General features: G+C 36.1%; 1 non-coding gene across 1 annotated transcript; it reads left to right on the top strand.

Moving 5' to 3' along the window:
• Nucleotides 1–714: 714 nt before the first annotated feature.
• Nucleotides 715–786, top strand: Trnat-agu (transfer RNA threonine (anticodon AGU)). The gene has a single exon. It is a non-coding gene; the product is annotated as a tRNA-Thr (tRNA).
• The last annotated feature ends 8345 nt before the right edge of the window (nucleotides 787–9131 follow it).

The following is a 9131-nucleotide window of genomic DNA, read 5'->3' as shown; positions in this document are numbered from 1 at the left end:
GGTTTGGTTGCAGGAGGCAACATTCTACTGCTTTCTACTTTATTTATTTTGTGTTACTTCAATTTCTGTTCAAAGAGTCCTGTCCTAGGAAAGCCATCAAGAAATATTCCCTGAAGAAAATTGACTGGGAGAATTTATAAAAAGTTGTACAGGGGACTGGGGACATAGCTCAGTGGTAGAGCCCTTGCCTTGAATGTGTAAGGCCCTAGGTTCAATCCTCAGCACCCCCCCCCCAAAAAAAAAGTTGTAAAGTTAAGATCACATACCCAATAGAATGGTTAAAATTCTAAAGACTCTCAGTACTAAATGGTGTGCTGGGCATAGTGGCATAATGGCACATTGGGATTACCCCAGATGCTCGGGAGGCTGAGGCAGGAGGATGGCAAGTTCAAAGCCAGCAGGCGCTAAGCAACTCAGTGAGACCCTGTCTCTAAATAAAATACAAAACAGGGCTGGGGATGTGGCTCAGTGGTTGAGTGTCCCTGAGTTCAATCCCTGGTAATTTGATTAAGCACAATCTTTATGCCTGAGCCAGGACAAACCTCTGGGCATACAGAAGTGAAGAGAACACAACTAAGATCAGACCAAGAGCCTCAGACTATGTCCTGGCTTTGTGGTTGTCAGTGGATTGAAGAATAAGAATTTCAAGACCTTGGGATTTTTGTACAAGTATAAAAATTTCTTCAAAATTTCTACAAGAATGTTCAGGGGGTTGGGGATGTGGCTCAGTGGTAAAGTGTATGTCTAGTATGCAAAAGGCCCTGGGTTCAATCCCCAGCATCCCCAGCTTTATTCAAGAGCCCCAAACTGAAAGGAAACCAAATGAGATTGGCCTTTTTAAAATTGTGTATATCATGCCATGACATAATACTCAGCAATAAAAAAGAAATGACACTGTGATAGATCCCCAAAACATTATGTTGAATCAAAGTAGCCAGACACAAAGGAGTATGTACACTCTGTTTAATTTCACTAATATGAAGTAGAACAGGCAAAACTAACCTGTGGTGATAAAAATTAGGAGGAGAGATGGGGTAATACAAATGTTAATTAGGGTAGCTGTTACATTGATTAACATATTTGCCAAAACTCATCAAATTACTTACTCAAAATCTGCTCATTTTAGTGAGACCCTGTCTCAAAAAAGGACTGGGGATGTAGGTCAGTGATAAAGTGTCCCTGGATTCAATCCCCAATACTGCATTTAAAAAAAGAATATTTGTATACCTATGTTTATAGCAGCATAATTCACAGTGGCCAAAATGTGGAAGCAGCATAACCAATATGATTCTGCAACATGTACACTCAGAAAAATGAGAAATTATATCCCATCTATGTATGATATATCAAAGTCATAAATGCATTCTACTGTCATGTATGACTAATTGAAACAAATAAAACATTTTAAAAAGGTGGAAGCAATAAAAGTGTCTATTGACAGATGAATGAATAAACAAAATGTAGTAGATACATATATTGGAATACTATATACCCCTAACTATTTAGTCCTAAAAAGAAAGAACATTCTAAAGTATGCTACAATAGGAATAAACCTTAAAGGACATTAGGGTAAATAAAAGAATCAAGTCACACACACACACACACACACACACAAACATTATATGTTTCCACTTATAGGAGGTCCCTGGAATAGTTAAATTCATAGACAGAGAGTAGAATAGTGGAGACCAAGGACTGTGGGGCTGGAAATAGGAAGTTATTTCAAGGGTGCTACGTTTCAAAAAGACAAGATTTCTAGAGATGGGTGGTGTGAAAGGTTGCAAAACAATGTGAATGTACTTAATATCACTGAATTATAAACAAAAGTGTTTGAAGACAATAAATTTTAAGTTATATATATTCTACCACCATTGAAGGGAAAAAAAGAGAATATTGAAAAGAAGTTGCCTATTTTCTGCTTTGCCAAGCAGGGACATGGCAAAACAGCAAACCAGCTTCCACTTACTACCACCTGCATTTCATAAATGGAGAGATAATTTTGAAACAAACAAACAAACAATGTAAGAAGGACATACTCTCAGGATAAAAGAATAGTTTTTGCCTCAAATAATGACATTTGGACATGTTCCCCCACATCATTCTTACTGTTTTTTTATTTCACCACAGTTTAATAATAATTTTTTAAATTTTTTTTCAATAATCACTAATTTGGAGATCAGAGTTTGGAACGACTACAGTACAAAGTGGGTTGATGGTACCTTCAAGGATAAAAACCCTGAGCCCACTAAAACATTGTTCTGATCCAATATGATATTTCCTGGACCCCGAAAGCATGCTTTCATACAGGTATAGAAGAAAATCATGTAAACATGTCTCACAAACAGCTATTGGGAGACAGAAGCCCAGAGAGGCCTCCCTACCAGAGCAAGAGCAATGGCTGGGAAATACAACATTCTCATCCTGATGCATTCAAATAGCACACTTGTGGCTCTTTTACCCCTATGTTCTAATGTGCATGCCTTTAATGTGGCATCAGCTTCCCCATCAAGAGCTCTTGCAACTGCGGGTTCCCAGAAGCCAGGAAGTGAAGCAACCCAAGCTAGATGCAACCCCAAAGTTGAGTCTGTGTGGTAATGGCAAGGAAACCAGAAAAGGTAACGAGGAGCATGAGGCTCAGTGCTACAAAGCTTGCTGAGCATGCACAAGAGCCTGGATTCAACTCCCAGCTGGGTAGGGGGAAGAGAGTAAAAAGTAACAAGTATGAGACCATAATGACATTCAAAGTTGATTGCAAGCTTCAATCTTTGCTATGGAGTTCCAGAAAATTCTGAGAGTCTGCACAGTGACTAAGCTTTGTGAGGAACAAGGAGAATGGGCATTGAAATTGGAAATGGTCTAGGAGTTCTCAGGGTCGCTTCATATTCTTTAAGTGGTATTAAAATGCTTTATTAAATTAGCATGGCTCAGTGGTAAAGTGCTTGCCTGACATGTGTGAGATACTGGATTCAATTCTCAGCACCACATATCAATAGATAAAATAAAGGTATATTGACAACTAAAAAAATTTTTTTTTAAAAAGAGACACATTTATAGCATTACAACGCATATATTTAAAAGATAAAAGACTGAATACAAATAAATAATACATTTTTTTTAAAAAAATTAGCATGACAATGTTCCTTAATGTATATCCAAAATGATGTATTAAAAAGAAGCTACAACTGGGGTTGTAGCTCCGTGGCAGAGCACTTGCCTATAAGGCATGAGGCACTGGGTTTGATCCTCAGCACCATATAAAAAAATTTTTTTTTAAAGTATTGTGTCCATCCACAACTAAAAAAAAAAAAAAGAGGAAAAAGAAGAAGGAGGAGGAGGAGCTGGGCACAGTAGTGCACACCTATAATCCCAGTGGCTTCGGAGTCTGAGGCAGGAGGATCACAAGTTCAAAGCCAGCCTCAGCAACTTAGTGAGGCCCTAAGCAAGTTAGGAAGACCTTGTCTCAAAATAAGAGATAAAAAGAACTGGGGTTGTGGCTCAGTGGTTAAGTGCCCCGGGTTCAATGCCCAATATCGAAAAAAAAAAATGCAGGAGGGCAGGGAATCTGATATGTTTAGACATATTTTAAAGACAGTCAACATGCTTTCAGAAAAATGGCAAATAAGTACAAAAACCTTTTTCCCCCCAATGTTGAAGATGGAACACAAGGCATTGCACATGTTAGACAATAATTTTACAATGGAGCTACAGTCTCCAACCCACACAAAACTTTTTTATGCCCCTCCATGGGGATTCCCCTTTCAATGTGCTCACGCTTTTTTTATCCTATGCCAGACTATGTTCCCACAGGGATGCTCTTTTTACTCTTCCTGGGCTCTGACACTGTCACTTGGTCATCTTCATGCACCGACACCTTCTTCATCTGGCTCAGACACTGCACTGAGCCACCACCTCACATGAACATCGTCCTTACCCTGAGCCTCCAACTCTTTGTACTGAAACAATCTTCAACACAGGTACTCTACTCCGATTTTGGTATATGCCCTCTTTGTTCTCCCTAGGTTCTGATACCCTTGCTAGGCCAGATAACCATTTGGATGTTCTTCTCAGTTTGCTTGATGACTTTTCTTCCTTGTTCATATACATGGGTCCTAATTTGTAATATCTCTAATTGTTTTGCCTTAGTTCTAGTTTTTCATGGATTCAAGATAAAATATATTTAATATTAAATAACTTAATATTAAATGATTAAATATATTTCTCCCAATTCCCAGTTTTTTATTCTGGAATAACTTAATTGACTCTTCATCATCAGACAACTTTTCAAAAAAGTTACATGTACCTGACATGAGATAAATCTTTGCATGTTTGATAGTGTTCTTTGATTGCCTTTATACATGAGTGGAAATTTAGTTGGGTATAAAATTGTTGACTCACGCTCATTTCTTCTTTGAACTCTGTAAATAATTCTCTATAATCTCTGGCATGGATCATGGCTGTGAATTAAGTTTGAACCCAGTTTTACCTCTTCCTATTACAAGTGACTTGGGTTTTTTGCCTAGAATTCTGTAAGATTATTCACTTAGTTTGTGAAGTTTAATTACTTCATGTAGCTATATCATATTTTAATGTCTCTATGTTAATTTTTCCTATAACACAGTGTTTCCCTGAAATTTGTAGATTCTACATTTTAGCAAAGAACATCTTTTTCTTTGAATGTGTTTATTCTCCATTTGTTCCGCTTTCTACCTCAGGGATACAATATACATATATTTTAATAAGTATTTTTATATAAAATTATGGTATATTCCTGTTGTGTTTTATTCAGGTGTCATTTCTGTACCTGCAAAATTCTGTAGAGATAAGGGTAATAATTATTATTATAAGTGTGATCCAACTATAAGAATTTTTATGTTCTATCTCAGTTCAGTTCTCAGATACTAAAAACTTTGTAAATGATTTTTATTTGTGTGCATGCATGCGTGTGCTTGGAAATTTGTAGACTGATATAGGAGGCTGAGTAAAACAACATAGTAGCCAATTCATTTTCAGAGTGCCCATACAATAATCAGAACTTTTTTTTTCTTACAGTGCTAGAGATTGCACCCACGGCCTTGTACATGCTAAGCCACATCTTCGGCCCTAGAACTAATTTTTAGTGTTTTTTTGTTTGCTTGCTTTGACAGTACTGGGAATCAAACCCAGAGCTCCCACATGCTAAGCAAGCAACTTATCACTGAGCTACATCCCCTAGAACTAATATTTATTTATTTATTTACTTATTATTATTATGCTGTGGATTTAACTCTGTGGTGCTTTACCACTGAGCTATACCCCCAATCCTTTTTATTTTTTATTTTGAGACAGGGTCTTTACAAGTTTCTTAAGGTTTCATAAGTTTTTTCGGGGGTAGGTGGGTACCAGGGATTGAACCCAGGGATGCTTAACCACTGAGCCACATCCCAGCTCTTTTTAATTTTTTTTATTTTGAGACAGGGTCTCCCTAAGTTGCTTAGGACCTTACTAAGTTGCTGAAGCTGGCTTTGAACTTGTGATCCTCCTGCCTCAGTCTCTCAAGTCACTGGGATTACAGGAGTGTACTATCGTGCCCAGTCCAGGCCTCGTAAATTGTTGAGACTAGCCTTGAACTTGCAATCTTCCTGCCTCAGCCTCTGGGGTCACTGGGATTACAGGTGTGTGCCACCACACCCAGCTTTAATGTTTAACTATACAAGGCAAAGATGTAAGTACTTTATAATTGCTGGCTCATTTAATTATCATGATAACTATATAATAAGTATTATTATACTATTAATAATGAGAAAGGTTAAACCTTAGAAAGGCTCTAAGTTGTATTATTACTAAATGGTAGAGTAGCTTTGGAATCTGAGTTTTTCAAGCCATGTCCACACAACACTGTACTTTCTCTTTCTCATGATAGGGAGTTCTAAGGGTGAAAAAGATGTGTATGCCTCCAAGGGATATTCAAAAGACAAATCTGTTGGTTCCCATGATAATATTATTATTATTATTATTATTATTATTATTATTATTATTATTATTATTTTGTGGTGCTGAGGATTGAACCCAGGGCCTTGTGCATGTGAGGCAAGCACTCTACCAACTGAGCTATATCCCCAGCCCACTCATATTATCTTTTTAAAATATTTTTTAGTTGTAGATGGACATAATACCTTTATTTTATTTTTTGTTTATTTATTTTGTTTTTCTTATTTTTAAGTAATATTTTTAATTTATATGTGACAGCAGAATGTATTACAATCTTATTACATATATAGAGCACAATTTTTCATATCTTTGGTAGTATACATAGTATAGTCACACCAATTTGTGTCTTCATACATGTACTTTGGATAGTAATGATCATCACATTCCACCATCATTAATTACCCCATGCCCGCTTCCTTCCCCTCCAACCCTTCTGCCCTATCTAGAGTTCAGGATGTGGGGGAAAAGGTACACGCATACACTGCTGGTGAGACTGCAAGTTGGTGCAGCCAATATGGAAAGCAGTATGGAGATTTCTTGGAAAATTGGGGATGGAACCACCATTTGACCCATCTGTCCCTCTCTCAATCTATACCCAAAGGATTTAAAAACAGCATACTACAGAAACATAGCCACATCAATGTTTATAGTAGCACAATTCACAATAGCTAAACTGTGGAACCAACCTAGATTCCCTTCAACAGATGAATGGTTAAAAAATGTGACATATATACACAATGGAATATTACTCAGAAATAAAAGAGAATAAAATCATGGCATTTGCAGGTAAATGGATGGAGTTAGAGAAGATAATGCTAAATGAAGTTAGCCAATTCCAAAAAACCAAATGCCAAATGTTTTCTTTGCTTTTATTTTTATGTGGTGCCAGGGATCGAACCCAGTGCCTCACACATGCTAGGAAAGCACTTTACCACTGAGCCACAACCCCGGCCAATATTATATTATCTTTACAGTAATATATGTTAGAATTACAAACTATATAGCCTATAAAACTTTATTATTTAAAAAAATATTCATTTTTTAGTTGTAGTTGGACACAATGACTTAATTTAATTTATTTATTTATATGTGGCGCTGAGGAACCCAGGGCCTCTCACATGCTAGGCGAGCGCTCTACCGCTGAGCCACGACCCCCAACACCTAGCCTATAAAACTTTAAAAAGTAATTTTTAGCCACTGATCACCAGTTTCTTTTTTTCAACCTTAGATCTTTTCACTGAATGTCCCAAAAGGTACTTAAGTACAATATATTTTATTAATGAATAAATTTACTTGTGGTGCTGGGGATTGAGCTCAGGAACACTCTATCACTGAGCTGCATTCCTAGCCCTGTTTCAATTTTTTAAATTTTGAGACAGGATCTTGCTAAATTGCCAAAGACTAACCTTGAACTTGCGGTCCTCTTGCCTCAGCCTCATGAGTCGATTACAGTGTGCCTGACTTCAAGACATATTTATGTACATTTTACAATGTACATGATAAATCATACGTGCCCGTAATGTAGAAATAAATCAATATACTAGGGATTCATGTTCAAGCATTTTTATTAATAAAGTGAGCTTTCAAAAGGGTTTGGAGACCAGTATTTTAGAAAGACAAATCTGAGCCCATGTATGAATTTTTAAAAAAGAGAGAGAAAAGAGAGGGTAGAAAGATGAGGACCTAGGAAGGGAAAGACTAGTCAGTTACTTCTGCAACACAACATTCCAGGCCAGTGGTCAAAAGAGGCTGAATTAGGATAGAGAAATTAATTTTGAATGGAAAGGAACAAATTCAAAAGAATGAGTCAACGAGAAGACAAAAGCAGCAAGCCTTGACAACTAATGGTGTATAGAATGCAAGGAAGTATGTGTGTGTATGTATGTTGTGTATGTATATAAACCAACACATATGTGCATATACATATATCTTAACATGAAATTTAAAAGCAATAGAAATAAATTTGTAATTTAAATTTTTATTTGATTTCACAGAGGTCAAAACATTTTTGTTCCCCATATATTTGAATAAATTCCTCTGTTTTAAAAAATACACGTATATTTTGGTTTAACAAGCTGTGATGCGGTGATTCACAAGTGAGTTTCTAATTTTGGTTTATTTTGAAAATAGGTTTTAGTTGCCATCATAGCTGACAAAGATATTCTTGAAGTTACAAGAACTGAATGTACCAAAAATGCATTACGAAATCCTAATATTCATTTCCATCTAATAATTATGCAAAGTTTTATTGAAATGCAGCCAATGAATTGACTGATATTAAAGAATTATTCTTGCAGGCTAACTGAAAAGTATTGTATATGAGCATCTGGGATATTAATAGGTTAAATTTTTTTTTTTACTTGTAGATGAACACAATATGTTTATTTTATTTATTTGTTTTTATGTGGTGCTGAGGATGAAACCCAGTGCCTCACACATGCTAGGCAAGCGCTCTACCACTGAGCTACAACCCCAGCCCAGGTTAAAATATTTTTTCCTAGTTTTTTAAGCTTTCAGATAAAAGTTCTTCATAAGTAATGATATAGTTATCTCATTTTCTGGAATAAGACAGTTATGGAAACATTTCTAGGAATCCATTTTCAAAATGCTTTCTCAGTAAATATAATTTTTTTGAAAAGCAGTTACTTTTCATTCATTATTGAACTCTGCTATTTCCATAAAGGTACTGACTATATATATTTATTATTTTAAAATCATCAATTTTGTTTTGTTTTGTTTTTGGTGTGTGTGTGTGGTGCTGGGGATTAAATCCAGTGCCTCTGGAATACTAGGTAAGCACTCTAGCACAGAGCCACATCCCTGGACCAGTAGCATAGTTTCTGAAGTCATTTGTCATAACAGAAAAGGTCAGAAATCTTTAGACACTGGTATTTTTACAAGGCAAAAAATGTGTAGTTCATCTTTTCAGTTGACAGTTCTCTTAAGTCCTTTACCCCCAAATGATCTATGAGGCTGTTTGATACAATTGATTTTTATGGTAGCTTCCCATCTCCTAGCACAATATATTCTTCTTTCTTTTTTATCTTTTTGGTGTGGGGTCTTGCATATGCTAAGGATATATACTTAACCACTGAATTACAAACTCAGCCCCTGATTCTGTTATTTAAAGGTCATTTGTGTATGTGTGTGTTTTCTTTTTGTTA

Source organism: Marmota monax, unplaced genomic scaffold, assembly GCF_021218885.2.
Source record: "Marmota monax isolate L192 unplaced genomic scaffold, Marmota_monax_Labrador192_F-V1.1 WCK01_AAM20220418_F8-fsc00138, whole genome shotgun sequence".
NCBI classification, from domain to species: Eukaryota; Metazoa; Chordata; class Mammalia; order Rodentia; family Sciuridae; genus Marmota; species Marmota monax.
This window is presented reverse-complemented; position numbering and strand designations above follow the sequence as displayed.